Source organism: Gorilla gorilla, chromosome 6, assembly GCF_029281585.2.
Source record: "Gorilla gorilla gorilla isolate KB3781 chromosome 6, NHGRI_mGorGor1-v2.1_pri, whole genome shotgun sequence".
In the NCBI taxonomy this organism is placed as follows: domain Eukaryota; kingdom Metazoa; phylum Chordata; class Mammalia; order Primates; family Hominidae; genus Gorilla; species Gorilla gorilla.
In genome coordinates, this window is record NC_073230.2 from 17,911,752 (window position 1) to 17,931,207 (window position 19,456).

A 19,456-nucleotide genomic window follows, 5' to 3' on the forward strand; every position below is an offset into this window, starting at 1 on the left:
TTTCTAGGAGGAAAGTTTAGATTTCCTGAACAAGTATACTTCTTCAGAATTGTATCTCAAATTTTTCTGGCACAGACATATCAGATAAAATCATGGGGAAAGGGGAATAAATGAACAGCCATAGAAAGAACTATTTTTAAACTGAAATGAAACAAGAGGGCTATACAACCCCATGTTTAAGTTCTTTATATCAAAATTACAATAGAGACCATTTTAAAATGATCTCTTGTTCTTAATAACCTTGAATAGATGAAGTGTCAACTAAAGAACATTGCTCATGCCAGGCATGGTGAGCACCTTGAGAGGTCAAGGCTGGAGGATCACTTGAGGTCAGGAGTTTGAGAACAGCTTGGCCAACATGGTGAAACCCTGTCTCTACTAAAAATATGAAAGAATTAGCCAGGCATGGTGGTGCACAGCTGTAGTCCCAGTTACTCGGGAGGCTGAGGCTGGAGAATCGCTTGAACCCAGCAGGTAGAGGTTGCAGTGAGATGAGATCATGCTACTTCACTCCAGCCTGGGCAATAAAGAGAGACTCCATCTCAAAAAAAAAAAAAGTTTCTCATCATAGCTTCAAATTATTATTTTCTAATAGATGTGAATTTTGATGGATTTAAAAATATTATATTACTTATAGCAATGTGAGAATTGATAATTGAAGTTTTCATAACAAGGGAGTAACAAAACATTGTCAGAGAGAAATTCTTACTTTTTCAACATTAAGCAGACTGACAAGGTCCCTACTCTCAATGAGTTTACAATTCACTGGAAAAGTTAAGCAATCACATACATGCACACACATATGCAGAGCAAGAAAGAGATACATGAATTTAAAAATGTATGCAATGTTGTGAAAGCATAACATAAAAAGTCTGATATAATCCACTGGATTACGGACAAATTCCTTAAAGGCACAGCATTTGAACCAACATGGTAAAAATGAAGATAATTTTACTAAGTGTAGACAACGGTGGCAGGCATAAAGAGGTGTGCCAAGCAGAAAGTACGCAAGCACAAAGCCCCCGAGGAAGTGGGGAGCATGACTCATGCCTGGAACTGAAGGAAAGTCAGTGTTGCTGAAACACTGAGCCTGGGGGAAAGTAACACAGAGAAAAGAGGCAGAGGCCAGATTATGCATAGCTCTCTGGACCATATTACAGATTTTGGCTTTTATCCTAAGATCAATGAGAAGATATGGAAAAGTTTCTTTCAAGCAAGGGAAAAGGATAATAGAAGGTGAACTTCAAAGAGAATGGAGAATGGTTTGGAGAAATGCAAACATGGATGTACTTGGCTCAGTATCTCTGTCTTTGATACTATCCCTCCAAATTTATCACCTACATAGGTAACACTTCTAATAGCTTGGTCACACAGTCCCTTCATCTCTTCTCAGTGCTCTTCTCATTCACCCTACTTGAAACACTACTGGTCTGAAAGTGGGCCTTGTCATTACCAACCATGGCACTCCCACCATAATCTCAGTCTCAAGAACCTCATTCTCACTCTCTGGCCATCATCTCCTACCTTTTCAGCTCATTTCCTCTAGTAACTCTATTAGTTTCCTGTTGCTACCATAACAAATTACCACAAACTTGGCGGCTTAAAACAACACAAGTTATCTTACAGTTCTGAAGTTCAGAAATGTGCAAGACTCACTGGCCAAAATCAGTGTAATCAGACCCTTCTCCATACCTAACATAGCAGCAGAATTTGGGGTAGTTGCTCACTTCCTTATGTTGAAACACTTTCTTCACTTGGTTTCTAGACACAAGTTTATCTTAAGAGTCCCCTCCTACCTGTGGTCATCCTTTTTCAACCCCCATTATGAGGTCCTCTTCATCTCTTTACACTACAACATTGGTGTATTCTAGGGTCTGGTTCATAGGTATCTTCTCTATTCTCACTCCTCATACAATCTACTTTTGCTCACGATTTTAATTATCTTATAAGATATGCTTTCAAATATCACTATACTTCCACTAGAATGTATGTCATTTTAGATGTGGTATAGTGTAGTGGAAAAAAATCTCAAGCTCTGGAAGAGAGTGTCTTGTACTCTACTCTGCCAGTTACTAGCAAAGTGGTCCTGAGCAAATTAGTATTCTTGCCTCAGCGTTCTCATCCATAAAATGGGGCTAACAATAGTGAATTTACAAAGGTACTTAGAGGACTAAATGAGTGAATAAATATGCAAAGTGCCTAAAACAGTGCCCAGCATATTGTAACACTCAGTAAATGACGTGCATTATTATTATGAGGCATCCACTTGACTTTTTAAAATCTGAAATCTTGATTTCCTTCCAAAAACAATATGCTTCTACAGTCTTCTCTATTTCACTAAATATCATTTCTATCCTTAAACATGTTTGGGAGAAAACTGGAAGTTATTCTTTCTTTTATACCTACGGCCAACCCCATCAACAAATTTTTAGTTCTGCTTTCAAAATACATTGGGACTTTCATAGTTTCTCATCATTTCCATTAATAAAACCTGAATCTAAGTCTTAGTATAAGGTTGATATCTCTCATCCTAATTATTTCTTCAGGTTGACAACTGATTACACTGATTCTACTCTTAACCCCTTAAAATCAGTTTTCAATACAGCAGCCAGAGTGACCATATTAAAATTATATTCCTTATCTGCCCAAAACCCTCCTGTAGCTTTACATTCACTTAGAATATAGGTCAAGGCCCTTACCATGGCCTCAAGGCTACAAGTGACCTGGCTCAATCTTTGAGGAGCCAATAAGATTAAAAAAAAAATCCTACTATTCATACTATTGATTACTGTAATCATGCTGACCTCCTTGATGTTCCTTAGATTCTCCACCTAAGAGCCAAACTTCGAACTGACCGAAAAGTCTTACACTTGCAAAGCTCCATACTTCCTTTACCCTATGTTCTTCTTAGCATTTACCGCTATTTAGCATACTATGTATTTGTTTATTAGTTCTTGCTTCCACCAAATCAACTGTCAACTTCCTAAGAACAAATAGTTTATCTACGGTTGTGTCTCCAAAGCCTAGAACTGTGTCTGGCATATGGTAGTGAATGAACAAATAAATATATAAATGTATGTTTTATACAATCAGTTGTATTATAATGACATTCAAGGAGCTCAGGAAGACTCCAAAAATAATATGTTTCGATGAAAAATTATTGACTTGGTGCTGGAGATTGAGTTGGAATGTTAAGAGCACTAGATGCATGATCTGTAGCTCAGAAGAAAAACTGAGATGTGGATATAAGTTTGAGGTTCACTTGTGTAGAGATATAATTGAAATTACAAAAGATGGATGAGATCCCCAAGGGAGACAGTACACATTGAGAACAGAGAGGAGCATCAAGTGGAAACCTGAAGGACTCCAACACAGACATGAAGCCAGGAAAGGAGAATTCCCCAGTGAAGGGAAGGGAAATAAAGGACAACAGATAAGAGGCAGCACAGGTGAGCAGGCAACTCTAACCTGTTTGAAGTTTACTGGGAAACAAGTATTGTTGTATTCAGAGGGATAGAGTCAATGCTGAAGAGGGCCAGGATCCACAGGTTTTGTGTGACTTATTAGGGATACTAAAGTATAGATTGGGGACCCTGAAGACTCTAGGATGAAAAATAGAGTCAAATGGGCTAAATGGATTAAGTGCCAAGTTTTAGAGAAACAGTATTTCTAATGACATTAAACAGTGAAGGCTGCTATTTTGGTTTTCAGTATTTTTTGTATTTGAATACCCAACAAAAATTTTCTTGGCAAAGAACTTCTATGTGTCTAGCCTCATTAAAATCCTTCAGAAATATTGGGAGAAATTACTCTTAAAGAAAAGGACATGTTTTGGTTGAATTACACAGCTTAAAGAGTTTACTCTCAAGACTTCTCAATATTTCCATAGGACTGAAACTTCTTTGTATTAAATCATCTACAAGAAAGTTATTTCACAATAAATGAACCAAATGAATGGCTAAACATATTCTGTTTGGTTTTTCTCCTTCCAATTATCCTTGATGGCTCTGGAAACAAATGCAATGATTTCCTGGGCTTTCAGAAAGAAAGTGGATTTTTAAGCACTTCATATCACACAAGAAATTTACATAGGAATCATCCAGAAAAATTAATCGGAAGAGAGGGTCACCTATCACCTATGAGGAATTAAAGAAGGCTTGAAAATGAAAAAGCAAGCGGGAGTATTGTTTACAATCAAAACAGCACCAGAATATAAAGTGGTATGTACAATTGGTATAGCCTTAAACCACTTATACCATTAATTCAATCCACAAATATTTTATTCAACAATGATTGCTCAACCAGTGTAGCATTATTTAAACATAAATGTCATGGCCTGTTAAGTTTAGTCTTTGCTCAATGAGCACATAGAACGTTTTCCCACTGATACCTGAACAGCTCTCACTCACTTCTTTGAGAAGTAACCCTTTAAGATGGCCTTTCTCTGACAATCCCATAAAAAATTGCAATCATTCTGTCAATTTTCCACTTTAACTTCATTTATTTGTTTGCTGTCTGCTCCCCACCCTACCCCAAATAAAGTGAGACATCTTTGAAAGCAGAAATTTTGTTTTATCACTGATGTACTCCCGATGCCTGCTGTGTAACAGAGACCCAGGAAGTATTCTGTTTGAATTAAGGAATAAATGAATGAAACATACTTATAAGAAAAAGAGGCTATGGGAAAATTAATCTTATACTACTATTTACAGCTATCTGATGTTTATACTGTTCCAGAGAAATTACATAATACAGAGGAAAAATGGAGAAAAGTCTTTGTGGATAACGATTTCAGAGTCTGGCTATTAAACCCAGCTCTGCCATTTTCTAACTATGCAGTGTGGGGTCCATTCTTAATCCTTTATGCATCAAATTTTTCACTTATAAGTATCAACCACCAATTCCACCACACTTAACTGCAGTAGGAGAGAACATGGCAGGATCTTTGCATTATCTCAGATCTGAGAAGTCAGAAAACGATATTAGTACTGTTTTAGGACCTGCCTAGTTTTAGAACAGGTCTTTCAAGAATTAAGATGGGGAAGGATTTATAATGTAATACTTTTGGATTGGTTGCCCCAGTGAGGTGAAGTTCTTTTTTATTTTTTTAAGAGACAATGTCTCACTTTGTCACCCAGGCTGGAATCCAGTGGCACAATCATAGCCCACTGCAGCCTCAAACAGCCGGGCTAAAAAAATCCTCCCACCTCTGACTTCCAAGTAAATAGGACTACAGGCACATACTACAGAGCCGGGCTAATTTTTAAAAAATTTTTTGTGGAGCTAGCCTAACACTTCCTTTCCCACGCTGGTCTCCAATTCCTGAATTCAAGCAATTCTCTTGCTTTGTCCTCCCAAAGTGCTGGGATTGCTGGCATAAGCCACCATGCTCAGCCTGAGGTGAAGGTCTTGAAGAAAGTCTTGCTGAGTAAACTGTTAGTCTTGATTTAAGAAAAAAAAATACTGTTTTAGTTGGTTCACAGTATTATCCTCTTCGATTTGGTTGGTGTACCCTGGAGTAGGTAGCTAAGTTATTCTCAATATTGGGAAAGGAAAGTATGTTTGTGTTCAGTATCTTTTTAACATGGGATGATAAATTACATTGGTTTCAGTTCTCTAATATGACAGTGTGATCATCTCTGCCCAGTCCCAGAGTAATAAGGATCAAAGAAGATTGATATTTTATAGAAAGAGATATTGTTATTATTATAATGTTCAATACAATAAATATATTGAACTCTTACCATGTACAAGAAACAACGTTAGTCTCTAGAAATGATACTGAGAGAAATAAACACATTATCTTTAGGAGTTTACACTTTGATAAGATAGTTAAAACCAAAAATACTAATAACTGAACAAAAGTCACAGTAAAGCACGTGTCATAAGAAAGTTACTCAAGAATTATGACAAAGTTTTCATCAAGGAGACCTGCGTTTGATAGTGATTCAACATGATATTTGTAAAAGAGGGAGCATTTGAGATAAGTTTTGAAGAAGAGATAGATGCTGTCAATTACATAGGGAAGCAGAGGCAACAAGTTTAAGCCAGGCAGAAGGAACACCCTGAACAGAAGCATGCATCATATTAAGGAATTGTTTGCACTAAAACGAATTGTATGCTCCAATGAGTTTGGAAAATCTGGTCAAAACTGAACAAATTTCTTTATTGCAGGCCATTGTGGGCTTTCATATGTGATGATCCATTGTTTTCCAAGAAGGATACACACTGTATACACTTCCTGAACTTACATAATCATGGAACAATGCCCTCCCCTATTTAGAGTATCTCATTGGACTTTTTGCTACCAAACACATTTCAGTTAAAATTGAAATGGCGACAGATAAGAAAATTAGGTAGTGTGTGGCAGGAAATCATCAATAGAGTAAGCAGAAATTATGATTGTTCAATGCTTTACATGGATCAGTTTGTCAGCCTTATGTACAATACACTGGAAAAAGGAGAAAAAGGGAAACAGAAGGGCAGGCTGCATTTTTCCCTGAGTACCCCAAATAAAAACTATGTAGAGATGCAGCATGAGGTGGAAGTAAGGACAGCAATGGGATTCAAAATGTAATGAAGTAAACTCTGCAGAATATGACAAACGATAAGATATCAGAGGTGGAATATAAGACAAAGTAGATAATGAGATGTTGAGCGTGGTTCCTGGTAGACTCCTGATGCCAATGACAGCCAGGAAATGAGGGAAATATCTGGGGTTTTTAACACAGTGAATTTCTTATTCTACTTCTTTTTAAAAGAAAGCTTTGTGTATATAAATGTTAACACTTCTATAGATGCATCCTTGTAAAGAAAATGCTTTAAGATATTTTATTTTTCTCAAGTAGAAAAGTTTCATGATTTTTAACTTTCCATGAGAAATCTAATGCTGTTAAAACATACTTTATTCAATCATTTATTAATTAATTTGTTTATTTTATTTTTTTAAGACAGGCTTACTCTGTCACCCAGGCTGGAGTACAGTGGTGCTATCTGGGCTCACTGCAACCTCCGCCTCTGGGGTTCAAGTCATTCTCGTGTCTCAGCCTCCAGAGTAGCTGAGATTACAGACATGCACCACGACCCCTGGTTAATTTTTGTGTTTTTAGTAGAGATGGGGTTTCTCCATATTGGCCAGGTTGGTCTTGAACTCCTGGCCTCATGTAATCTGCCTGCCTTGGGCTCCCAAAGTGCTGGGATTACAGGCATGAGCCACCATGCCCAGCCCATGTTTTATAAGTTAATAAAATATTTATTGTTTCTTTATTATGCAGAACATATCTCATAGGCATACCTACTATGTGTTAGAAATACCTTTAAAGCATGTCAAAGCTAATGCTTATCCTAATTTATCCAAAGTAATTCTTTGTCTTTGCATTAAAAGTTTCAAATAAACAGACCCACACTTTGCTCAGGTAATTAGTACGTGTAAATAACTAAGTATTACACTTATTAAGAAAGAGCAAGACTGTAAGCTGAGAAAAAATAGCTTCTCACGTGGGTGCTAGAGTCAATATTGTAAAGGAAGTTTTAAATTCTACCCAAATTACTTAGACATTCTCTCCTGAATTGTCTTGCCTTAAAAAAAAATCTGTTAATTCAGCCTAAAATGTCTTCATTTCATTTACATAACACAAGCCTTGTCACAGTATGAAGCTACCTAAAATAGTTATTATGTCTTTGGGCAAAAATAGGCAGACAGCACTGGGGAGAAAAGCATGTGAGTGCTTAGATCCCCTACAGAGACAGAGATTATATGTCTGGTTTCCTAAATACCAGAAGCTAGATTGGATTAAAATTGTGCCATTGAAAGACTCCCAAATGTATCTGGGTGCTATCCAAGTTTCTTGCTTCCCAAAAATACCTGGTTCCCAGGGGAGAGAAAGGAGGAACATGGGGAAATATGATTTTGTTTTTAATCACTCATTATTGTAAGAGACAACCTTGTCTGAGCAAATGGCACAAGGAAATGACATACTCTTTCCATGGCCATGATTTGGGCAGTTTTCAATGACCTTGGAAAAGGTTTTTCTCTGTCAACATAATCATCGATAAAAATCTCATTCATTCAGGTTTGGAAGTTTGTTTAATTGATAAAGTGCTCTGAGGTACCAAATAAGAAGTGCTAAACAAGGGTGATATGTTTTCCATTATTAATTCCATATTGAAACCACAGTGAAGTCGGTTTATAAAATTTCTACACCCTGCTAATCACCAGGAAGATGAGCTACCTATAGGCCAATTTAAGGAACAGAGTATAGAAAAGGATTAAAGATACATGCTTTTGAAAAGCACTTCGGAACTGAGGGTAAGGGAGGATGAAGATAAAAAGTCTAGGGGTGTCATGACCAGTTTCTAAAAGGTATAGGTAAAGTACAGGGGATTTTTCAAGCAGTAAAATTATTTCAAATGGAATATTAATGATGAATACAAGACATTATTTTACAGCACAAAGAATAAACCTTAATTAAGGTTTTTTAAATAACTCATGAGATGAGGAGGATTTCAGGAAGGAATGCAGACTGTGACAAGAGCATCTAGCTGTATTACAAATGCATAAAACAACCGCACTGAAGAGGATGGGGAAATGGTGCTAAACTAAGTAACTTTGGAAAGGAGTGGAGTCTGTAAGACTAAAGGCAAAAGGAACACATAAGCAATGTAGTCAGTTAATAATGTTATTTCCAATGGGGTTGTGGGTTAACAATTCTGATACTACTATACATTTAAACTGGAATGATGTGCTCTGAATAGAGAAGCTATAAAATTTAAACAAACTGGAATGGAACAATTCGTAAAGTTTCTCACTGTTGGAGTATGAGTTTACAGCAAAACAAGTATAAGAGTGGTCATGGATTAGACTTGGAGATGTAAGTATTAACTCATGTTTGTCTTAATACAGATACAAATGAATACATATAGAAATATCCACAGGTATCTGTATATACATGGGTTGGTATAAACATATATATTTGCTCTACTGTCTGAGAAGAACTAAAAGAAATGACCAGTAGCAATAAACACACCAGGCTGGCCAGATCTTGGTTTCTAGTACCACCCTTCAATAAAGGAATCAAGATCTTTGCAAAAATGGCTGATTCTAGGATTGGGGAAAAAAAATACACGGGATGAACCTGGAGCATCTTGTAGCACCAGAAAGTATGGAAATGCTCAAACACACATACAAGTGTACACATACCCAAACACACATCCCACATTGATAGGGTATGTCAAAGGAGGGCAGTAGCGAAGAGCCCCCAATTGCCAAATCTGAAACAATTGAATCAACAAAACAAATTAAGTAGTATTTTTACAACTCAAAATATATAACAAATGTCAATATTGATAAAAATAAATATAATATTTATTTATTTATAAATAAATGACAGAGACAAGATAAGCACTCTTATCTTGTCAAAGAACCTCCACCTCCTGGGTTCTTATAGAAGAATTTCAAATAATCAATGCAGTTACTTTGTCCTCAAGCAGCCTAACTCCCACTCCTTAGATGTGGTCTCTACATAATCACTTATTTTTAAAGAGTACAAGAAAGAATGGGGAAACGTAACTTTGCAGTAGAGAAACCTAACAAGCATTACCTCAGCCAAGTGATCAAGGTCAACATCAACAGTGATAAGTCATGTTGATAGTATATACCCTCGATATGATGTGGTGATGGCACTTTTGCACTATGGTCTACTTCCTAGTAACCCCAACCCCAGTCATATCATAAGAAAGCATCACAAACTGCAACAGTGGAGTATACTGTGAGATACTGAATTGGTAACACTTCAAAGCTATGAAAGTCATGAAAAACAAGGAATGTCTCAGAGACTGCCAAAGTCAAGAAGAACCTAAAGAGACATAACTATATATAATATTCTATATAGAATTGTAGAACCAGCAAAGAATATTAGGTGAAAACAAAAGGTATATGATAACTTATTGATTTTATTTAATAATAATTTATTAATATTGGTACATTAATTATATCTAATGTTTCATATTAATATAAGATGTTAATAATAGGGGAAAGTAGGTTTAGGGTATATGGAAACTGTACTACACTAATTTTTCTGTAAATCTAAAAATAAACCTTATTAATAACAGATTATTTATATATAAAGTATGTGGGATGTGAGAGTAAAGGGTAAAAAAAAAAAAAAAAAAGATAACTATGATCATAAGGTTAAGTCCTGAAATGGAGAAGAATTAAATAGAGCAGGAGGAGGATGAACTAAAAAGAAGGTAGAAAATGAGATTCTTTTCCATTCTGTCTTGATAGAAATTCAATTATACTTTGACATCACTTGGAGTCATTCTTTTTATATTACTAAAGTTCTAAATGTAGTATATTAATATGAATAGCCACAAATTCTACATATTTTCACATGTTTGATATTTTATAGACTGAGACTCCAGGAGTACTAGAACATCTTTTCATCTCCATCTCTAAGGATAGTTATATAGCCTTTCCTAAAGTCAGTTTCCTCATCAATAAAATGAAAATAAAACAATATAAACTCATTAAATGAATGAATAATTATATAATTACTGATTTAGTTATTTCAATTTGCAAGTAAAAGTTTTACATATTTATTATATACAAATGATGTTTCAATATTTGTATACATTCTGGAATGAATAAATTAAGCTATTTAACATACATATTACCTTACATGTGTATTTTTTGTGGTGAGAATGTTTAAACTCTACTCTCAACAATTTTCAAATACACAATATATTGTTATTAACTGTAGTCATTATAATGTACAATAGAACTTTAAGCCTATTCTTCCTAACCGAAATTTTGTGTCTTTTGTCCAATATCTCCCCAATCTCTTCACCCTCCAGCTTCTGGTAATCACAATTTTGCTCTGTTTCCATGAGGTCAACTTTTTTACAGTCTACATATACCTGAGATTGTGCCGTATTTTTCTTTTTGTGCCTGGTTTATTACACTTAACAAATGTCCTCCAGTTTCATCCATGTTTTTGCAAATGAAAAGATTATGTTGTTTTTTGAGTCTGAACAGTATTCCATTTGTATATATGCTACATTTTCTTTATTTATTCATCCACTGATGAACACTTAGGTTGACTGCGTATCTTGGCTACTGTGAACAATGCTGCAATGAACATGGGAATGCAGATATCTCTTCAAGATAGTAGTTTTATTTTCATTGGATATACCCCCAGAAGTTAGATTGCTGGATCATATGGTAGTTCTATTTCACTTTCTTAGGACCCTCCATATTGGTTTTCCACAACGGCTGTACTGATTTACATTCCCATCAACAGGGTACAAGGGTCTTCTTTTCTTTACCATCCTTACCAACACTTGTTATTTGTGATGGTTAATAGTAAACGTCAACATGATTGGATTGAAGGATGCAATATTGATCCTGGGAGTGTCTGTGAGGGTGATGCCAAAAGAGATTAACATTTGAATCAGTGGGCTAGGAAAGGCAGACCTACCCTTAATCAGGTGGGCAACATCGAATCAGCTGCCAGTGAATATGAAGCAGGTAGAAAAACATGAAGAGGCGAGACTGGCCTAGACTCCCAGCCTACATCTTTCACCCATGCTGGATGCTTCCTGCCCTCAAACATTAGAAACCAAATTCTTCAGTTTTGAGAGACTCAAATTGGCTCTCCTTCCTCCTCAAGCTTGCAGACAGCCTATTGTGGGACCTTGTGATTAATAAACTCCCCTTTACATATATGTGTGTGTGTGTGTGTTTGTGTGTGTGTGTATATATATAATATATGTATAATTTATATATAAAATATATAATATATACATAATATATAATATATATCCTGTTAGTTCTGTCCCTCTAGAGACCCCTGACTAATACATTATATATTGTCTTTTTTATAATAGCCATCCTAAGAGGTATGAGGTGATATCCCATTGTGGTTTTCACGTACGATTCCCTGATGATTTCTGATATTGGGCATTTTTTCATACACTTGTGGCCATTTGTATGTCTTCTTTGGTGCAATATCTATTCAGGTCCATTTCTTTTTAAGCAGGTTATTTGTTTTCTCACTCTTTAATTGTTTTAATTCCTTACATACCTTGGAATTTAACCACTTATCAGCTATATGATTTGCAAATATATTTTGTCATTCCATGGGTTGTCTCAAACTCTGTAGATTGTTTCCTTTGTTGTGCAAAATTTTTTTATTTTATCTAATCCCATTGCCCAGACAAATGCTATGGAGCTTTTCCCCTGTGTTTTTATCTAGTTTTTTACAGTTTCAGGAATGACCTTTCAAAGGTATTCAATCCATTTTAAGTCGATTCTTGTATATGGTGTGAAATGAGAGTTCAATTTTGTTCTTCTGCATGTGAATATCCAGTTCCCAGTTAATGTGTCTATTTTTATTCCAGTACCATACTGTTTTAATTACTATAGTTTAGTAGTAGATTTTGAAATCAGGTAGTGTGACGCTTCCAACTTTGTTCTTTTCTGCTTAAGACTGCTTTGGCCATTTTTTAAAATTTCAGCTTTTAGGTTAACGGGATACATATGCAAGTTTTTTACCTGGGTAAATTGAGTGATGCTGGGTTTGGGGTACAAATGGTTCTGTCACTCAGGTAGTGAGTATAGTATCCAACAGGTAATTTTTCAGCCCTCACAATCTCTATCCCTCCCTCCCCACTCTAGTAGTCCTCAATGTCTTTTGTTCCCATCTTTATATCCATGTACTCAATGTTTAGTTCCCACCTATAACTGAGAACATGTGGTATTTGGTATATGGAGCCAAAAATGGGCCCAAATAGCCAAAGCAATCCTTAACAAAAAGAGCAAAGCTAGATGCATCACATTACCTGATTTCAAAAAATATTATAAGGCTACAGTAATCAAAACAGTATGGTACTGATATAGAAACAGACACATGGTACTGATATAGAAACAGACACATAGACCAGTGGAACAGGATACAGAACCTAGAAATACAGCCACAACCATCTGATCTTCAACTAAATCAACAAAAACAAGCAATGAGAAAAGCGATCCCTATTAAATAAATGGTGTGGGAGGAGCCAAGATGGCTAATTAGAAGCAGCCTGCAGTCCACAGCTCTCACCAAGAAAAACGAAAAATGGTGAGTGAATTCTGCACCTTCAATGGAGGTATCCAGATTCTAATATTGGGACTGACTAGGTAGTTGGCGTGACCCACGGAAAGCAAAGAAAAGCAGCATGTGGTGACAGCCCACCCTGGAGTGGCACAGAACAAGAGAAGCTCCCCCTGCCAGACAAGGGAGGTAGTGAGTGCTACCCCTCCAAGGAAACTACCACTTTTCTCACGGATCTTTGCAACACATGGATCGGGCAGCCCTCCTGAGCCCATGCCACCAGGGCCTTGGGTCCCAAACACAAAGCTATGCAGAATTTTTTTTTTTTTTTTTTTTTTTTTGGAGACAGAGTCTCATTCTGTCATCCAAGATAGAGTGAAGTGGCGAGATCTCAGCTCACTACAATCTCTGCTTCCTGGGTTCAAGCAATTTTCCTGCCTCAGCCTCCCGAGTAGCTAGGATTACAGGCACCCACTACCACGCCTGGCTAATTTTTTATTTTTAGTAGGCAAGGTTTCACCATGTTGGCCAGGCTGGTCTCAAACTCCATACCTCAAGTGACCTGCTCATCTCAGCCTCCCAAAGTGCTAGGATTATAGGCATGAGCCACTGCACCCAGCCTGCTATGCAGACTCAGTGGCTGCTGAGGTCTGCAGCCACTTGGGCAGGCTCAGAGATGCAGGAGTTTTTGCATACTCCAGCCTGGGGAATTCCAGTAAGGCAGGACATCTGTTCATTCCCATAGGAAGGGGGTTGAAGCCAGGGAGCCAAGTGGCATTGTTCAGCAGGCCCCATTCCCATGGAACCTCACAAGCTAAGACCCACTGGCTTGGAATCTCCACCAGCCAGCAGCAGCAGTTGCCTGAGACAACTGAGTTCCCGGAGGGAATTGGCGGCCAACATCTCTGTGGCTCCAGTCTGCCATTTTGCCCTGCCATGCTGGGGAAACTGGGCGTTTTGAACCAGGAGGAATTCCCCACAGTGCAGCACAGCATCTACGGCAGATTGTGGCCAGACTGCTTATTTAAGTAGTACCCTAACCCATTCCTCCTCACCAGGAAGGGCCTCCCTGTGGGAATTTCAGCAACTTCAGGCAGGATTTTACAAAAGAACTCTGATTTCCCTGGGAGGAAGCCCCTGGCGAGAGGGGCCAATAGCCTTTTCCGCCTGCAGGCTCTGGAGAATTCTGGCAGTCTAAATGAGGGGGGTTCCCTCCAGTACAGCACCCCCACTCTGCCAAGAGGCAGCCAGGCTGCTTTTTCACATGGGTCCCCAAACTGGGTCCTCCTGATTGGATGAAATGTCCCAACAGGGATCTTCAGACACCTCATACAGAAGCATTGGGGCTAGCATTAGGTTGGTGACCCTCTGCGACAAAGCTCCCAGAAGAAGGAGCACGCTGCCATCTTTGTTGTTTTGCCGCCTCCACTTGTGATACCTCCAGGTGCAGGAGGGACCCAGGTGAATAGGGTCTGGATTGGAACCCCAGCAAACCACAGCAACCCTATGAAAGAGGGGTCTGACTGTTAAAAACAAATAGAAAGCAACAACATCACCAATAAAAGACCCCAAAAAATTCCAATCAAAGGTCAGCATCCTCAAAGATCAAAGGTAGATAAGCCCACAAAGATAAGAAAAAAAATCAATGCAAAACACCAAACACTCAAAAAGCCAGAGTGCCTCTTCTCCTCCAAATGATTGCAACACCTCTCCACCAAGGGCACAGAACTGAGCGGAGGCTTAGATGGATGAATTGACAGAAGTAGGCTTCACAAGGTGGGTAATAATGAACTTTGCTGAACTAAAGGAGCATGTTCTAACCCAATGCAAAGAAGCTAACAACCATGATAAAAACATTACAGGAGCTGATAACCAGAATAACCAGTTTAGAGAGGAACATAAATGACCTGATAAATCTAAAAAACACAACACAAGAAATTCACAATGCAATCACAAGTATCAATAGCAGAATAGACCAAGTGGAGGAAAGAATCTCAGAGCTTTAAAACTGTCTTGCTGAAATAAGAAAGGCAGACAAGACTAAAGAAAAAAAATGAAAAGGAAAAAAATAAAACCTCTGAGAAATATGGAATTATACAAAAAGACTGAAACTATGACTTACTGAAGTACCAGAAAGAGACAGAAAGAACAAAACCAAGTTGAAAAACATACTCCAGAATATCATCCCAGAGAACTTCCCCAACCTAGCAAAACAGGCACATTCAAATTCAGGAAATGCAGAAAACTCCAGTAAGATACTCCATGAAAAGATCAACCCTAAGACACATAGTCATCAGATTCCTCAAGATAGACATGAAAGAAAAAATATTAAGAAAAACAACAGAGAAAGGCCAGGTCACCTACAAATGGAAACCCATAAGACTAACAGTGGAACTCTCAGTGGAAACCCAGCAAGTCAGAAGAGATTGGGGACTAATATTCCACATTCTTAAGGAAAAGAATTTCTAGCCCAGAATTTTGTATCTGGCCAAACGAAGCTTCCATAATTGAAAGAGAAATAAGTTCCTTTTCAAGCAAGCAAATGCTGAAGGAATTTGTCACCACCAGGCCTGCCTTGCAAGAGCTCCTGAAGGAAGGACTAAATATGGAAAGGAAAAATCATTACCACCCACTACAAAACACATTGAAGTACAGAGACTAGTGACACCATGAAGCAACTCCATAAACAAGTCTGCAAAATAACCAGCTGGCATTATGATGACAGGATCAAATTCACACATAACAATATTAACCTTAAATGTCAATGGGCTAAATGCTCCAATTAAAAGACACAGAGCCCGGCGCTGGCTCATGCCTGTAATCCCAGCACTTTGGGAGGCTGAGGCAGGTGGATCACGAGGTCAGGAGTTCGAGACCAGCCTGACCAACATGGTGAAACCCTGTCTATACTAAAAATACAAAAATTAGCCAGGCCTGGTGGCAGGCACCTGTAATCCCAGCTACACAGGGGTCTGAGGCAGGAGAATCACTTGAACCTGGGAGGTGGAGGTTGCAGTGAACCAAGATCGTGCCAGCCTGGGTGACAGAGCAAGACTTCATCTCCAAAAAAAAAAAAAGACACAGAATGGCAAGCTGGATAAAGAGTCAAGACCCATTAGTGTGCTGTATTCAAGAGACCCATCTCACGTGAAAATACATACATAGGGTCAAAAGAAAGGATAGAGGAAATTTTACCAAGCAAATGGAAAACAGAAAAAGCACGGGTTGGAATCAAACTTTCTGAAAAAACAGACTTTAAACCAACAGACATCAAAAAAGACAAAGAAGGGTATTACATAACGGTAAAGGGTTCAATTCAACAAGAAGAGCTAACTATCCTAAATATACATGCACCCAATACAACAGTGCACAGACTAGTAAAGCAAGTTCTTAGAGACCTTCAAAGAGACTTAGACTCCCACACAATAATAATGATAGGCTTTAACACTTCACTGTCAATATTAGACAGATTAATGAGACAGAAAATTAACAAAGCTATTCAGGACCTGAACTCAGCTCTGGATCAAGTGGACCTGATTGATACCTACAGAACTCTTCACCCAAAAACAACAGACTATACATTCTTCTCATCACCACATGGCACTTACTCTAAAATTGATCACAAAATTGGAAGTAAAATACTTCTCACTAAATGCAAAAGAACTGAAATTATAACAGTCTCTCAGTCCACACACAATCAAATTAGAACTCAAGAATAAGAAACTCACTAAAAACCACTAAACATACATGGAAATTGAACAACCTGCTCCTGAGTGGTACTTGGGTAAATAATAAAATTAAGGCAGAAATTGAGAAGTTCTTTAAAACTAATGAGAACCAAGAGACAATGTACCAGAATCTCTGGGATGCAGCTAAAGCAGTGTTAAGAGGGAAATTTATAGCACTAAATGTCCACATCAAAAAACTATAAAGAGCTCAAACTAACAACCTAACGTCACTACTAAAAGCACTAGAGAACCAAGATCAAACCCCAAAGCTAGCAGAAGATAAATAACCAAGATCAGAGTGAAACTGAAAGAGATGGAGACACAAAAAACCTTTCAAAAGGTTAATTCATTTAGTAGCTGGTTTTTTGAGAAAATTAATGAAATAGACCACGAGCTAGACTAATAAAGAAAAAAAGATAGAAGATTCAAATAAACACAATCAGAAATGATAAAGGGGATATCACCACTGATGACACAGAAATGCAAACAACCATTAGAGAATACTGTAAACACCTCTATGCATATCAACTCGAAAATCTAGAATAAATTGATACATTCCTGGACACATACACCCTCCTAAGACTGAACCATGAAGAAGCTGAAGCCTTGAATAGACTAATAACATGTTCTGAAATTGAGGCAGTAATACATAGCCTACCAACCAAAACTAGCCAAGGACCACATGGATTTACAGCTGGATTTTACCAGAGGTATGAAGCGAAGCTGGTATCACTTCTTCTGAAACTATTCTAAACAACTGAAAAGAGGGGACTCCTCCCTAACTCATTTTATGACAACAGCATCATCCTGAGACCAAAACCTGCAAGAGACACAAAACAAACAGAAAGGCAAACAAACAAAACTTCAGGCCAATATCCTTGATGATCATCAATGCAAAAATCCTCAATAAAATACAGGTAAACCAAAACCAGCAGCACATCAAAAAGCTTATCCACCATGATCAAGTTGGCTCCATCTCTGTGAAGCAAAGTTAGTTGAACATACACAAATCAATAGATGTAATTCATCACAAAACAGAACTAAAGACAACAAAACACATGATTATCTCAATAGAAGCAAAAACGCCTTCAATAAAATTCAACATCCCTTCATGTAAAAACTCTCAGTAAACTAAGTGTTGAAGGAACATACCTCAAAATAATAACAGCCATATATGACATACCCACAGAAAATATCATACTGAATGGGCAAGGCTGGAAGAAATCCCCTTGAAAACCAGCACAAGAAAAGGATGCCCTCTTTCACCACTCCTATATAACAGAGTATTGGAAGTTCTGGCCAGCACAATCAGGTGACAGAAAGAAATAAAGGTATTCAAATAGGTGGGCCAAATAGGAACAAATCCAGTCTACAACTCCCAGCATGAGCAACACAGAAGACAAGTGGTTTCTGCATTTCCAACTGAGGTACCGGGTTCCTCTCACTGGGGATTGTCGGACAGTGGGTGCAGGACAGTGGGTGCAGCACACCAAGCATGAGCTGACGCAAGGCGAGGCATCACCTCACCCAGGAAGTGCAAGGGATCAGGGAATTCCCTTTCCTAGCCATGGGAAGGGGGGACAAACGGCACCTGGAAAATCGGGTCACTCCCACCCTAATACTGCACTTTTCCGATGGTCTTAGCAAATGGCACACCAGAAGATTATACCCCATGCCTGGCTCGGAGGGTCATACACCCAAGGAGCCTCACTCATTGCTAGCACAGGAGTCTGATATCGAACTGCAACACGGCAGCGAGGCTGGGGGAGGGGCGCCTGCCATTGCTGAGGTTTGAGTAGGTAAACAAAGCAGCCTGGAAGCTTGAACCCGGTGGAGCCCACCACAGCTCAAGGAGGCCTGTCTGCCTCTGTAGACTGCACCTCTGAGGGCAGGGCATAGCTGAACAAAAGGCAGCAGAAACCTTTGCAGAATTACATGTCCCTGTCTGACAGCTTGGAAGAGAGTACTGTTACACCCAACACGCAGCTGGAGATCTGAGAACAGACAGACTGCCTCCTAAAGTGGGTCCCTGACACCCGAGTAGCCTAACTGGGAGGCACCCCCCCAGGAGGAGAGGACTGACACCTCACATGGCTGGGTACCCCTCTCAGACAAAACTTCCAGAGGAGCGATCAGGCAGCTACATTTGCTGTTCACCAATATTCGCTGTTCTGCAGCCTCTACTGCTGACACCCAGGCAAACGGTCTGGAGTGGACCTCCAGCAAACTCCAAGAGACCTGCAGCTGAGGGTCCTGACTGTTAGAAGGAAAACTAACAAACAGAAAGGACATCCACACCAAAACCCCATCTGTACGTCACCATCATCAAAGACCAAAGGTAGATAAAACCACAAAGATGGGGAAAAAACAGAGCAGAAAAACTGAAAATTCTTAAAATCAGAGTGCCTCTCCAACTCCAAAGGAACGCAGCTCCTCACCAGCAACAGAGCAAAGCTGGATGGAGAATGACTTTGATGAGTTGAGAGAAGAAGGCTACAGATGATGAAACTTCTCCGAGCTAAAGAAGGAAGTTTGAACCCATGGCAAAGAAGTTAAAATCCTTGGAAAAAGATTAGACGAATGGCTAACTAGAACAACCAATGCAGAGAAGTCCTTAAAGGACTTGATGGAGCTGAA

General features: G+C 38.5%; 1 long non-coding RNA gene across 1 annotated transcript in view; it reads right to left on the minus strand.

The window, feature by feature from the left end:
* LOC129523768 (uncharacterized) overlaps positions 1–19,456 on the minus strand; it is a 230,615-nt gene that overhangs the window by 76,758 nt on the left and 134,401 nt on the right. The gene's annotated exons all lie outside the window — the stretch shown is intronic.